Source organism: Diceros bicornis, chromosome 34, assembly GCF_020826845.1.
Source record: "Diceros bicornis minor isolate mBicDic1 chromosome 34, mDicBic1.mat.cur, whole genome shotgun sequence".
In the NCBI taxonomy this organism is placed as follows: Eukaryota; Metazoa; Chordata; class Mammalia; order Perissodactyla; family Rhinocerotidae; genus Diceros; species Diceros bicornis.
This window is the reverse complement of record NC_080773.1, coordinates 16,126,344-16,128,059: the sequence shown is the minus strand read 5'-3', so window position 1 is coordinate 16,128,059 and position 1,716 is coordinate 16,126,344.

Below are 1,716 nucleotides of genomic sequence, written 5' to 3'. Positions count from 1 at the left end.
ACTCACCTTCCCAGGAAGGGATTCCCTAGAACGCGACTGCGCCCGCTCTCTGGAGGGGCCGTGGAGGGCGCCGCTGAGCCGCTGTTTGGGGGCAAGGGGTGGGGGAGAGGGAGGCCAAGTCCTGGCACTATTCAAAGCAGGGGCGGGGCGCCAGCACTGGAGGCGGGGCTCTGCCTGCGAGCCATTGGAGGAGGAAGCCCCGCCTTCTCCCCGCCCCTTGTCTCCTAGTTCTATTGCTCTTTCTTAGGGTTCTTTTCCCCGCCCTCTCCCTCCCTCGAGAATGGAAGGGAGGGGAGGGAGAATGGTCGGCCCCAGGGCACTAGCCCGGAGCCCTGGGCCGGACGCTGGGAGGAACTGAGGTAGAGGGAGGGCGCGGGCCTGGAAAAAGGCGGGAAACAGAGGAGGCCAGAGGCTCGCGCATGCGCACGCAGTCAACTGCCTCAGGCTCCTGAGGAGAGGCGGCCTCACGTGCCGCGGCGCTGTGGTGAGGGTGTGCCCTGAGACTGGGTTCTGGAAGCCTAGAGAAACAGCTCTACGTCGTCAGCGCTGGAAAAAGCAGACCTGGGACCCTCTCTTTCCCTCCTAACCCTCCTCCCCGCCCTCCCAAAGCGGGCGACCAGCCCAGAGAGACACCCGCTCCCGTCTTCTCCTCAGCCCCGAGAGAGACGCCCAGCCCTTCCGGGAGGCACAGGCCTCGGCCGAGACCAGCGTTGCCGGCCTGCGGATGAGCGGCCCTACAGCGCCCGCAGCTTCTGGATTGGGCTGCACTGTTTTCCCTCAGGCCCCTTCAACAGGGACCCCTCATTCCGCGGGTGAAACTCGGGCGCCTGCCCTCTGCATGGCGGGGCTTGTGAGTCTAGAGAAGCAGGGTCGGGGCCTGAGCGGAGCTGGAGCTGCACCCCGGGGCCCACGGCCTGCTTCGGAGGAGGGGGGGGGAGTGCTGGCGGCCCGCGGAGTCTTGGGCCCGTCACCCTCCCCTTCCGCTCCCGCACCTCTCCATCCAGCCCCCACCTTGCCCGGGACTTTGGCGGACCCCACAGCCCCTCTCCCAGGCTCCCCTTCCTGAGAACACCCCCAAAGCCATGAGGCCTGGCTGGTCTGGGACTCCCCTGAGAGGGCAGCCTGGCGGGGAGCAAGTGTCTTTCCTGGGAGCTCAGGATCGCAGAGTCGGGATGGAAGCCCCGATGGTAAAGGTCCACGTCAGCCTGGTGTTGCTGGTGCCTGTAGCACTGTCTGCCACAGGGCTGTGCTGGGTGGTTTGGGGACGGGTGGATGAATACTGGCAGGAGGGCAGCTTCCCCGGTTTCCTGGCCCCTAGCCCAGAGCCCTTTCCCACCTCTCTGTGATTTCCCCCAGATCCTCCGTGAGGGGCAGCCTGGTGCAGGGGAAGATGTCCCACCCTGGCTGGGATCCTGGCTCGCTGCTCCTTAACTGCCCGGCCTCAGGCACGGCCTCCTCTTCTCTAGGCCTCAGCTTCCTCATCCATCCAATGGGGCTGGGGATCTTTGTCTGGCAGGGCTGTGGAGGGATCACCTGAGCTAACTGACATACTGGAGGTCCTTAGTACCCCTGACTGAATGAATGACCATCCCTGGGAGGCTCCTGGTCCCCCAGGCTCAGACTCACCTGTGTCCCAGTAGTGTCTGTGATTCTGGCTGGCTGTTCTTCCTGTGTGCTGATGTCCCACCATGTCCTGACGTCACTCCATTACCAGAC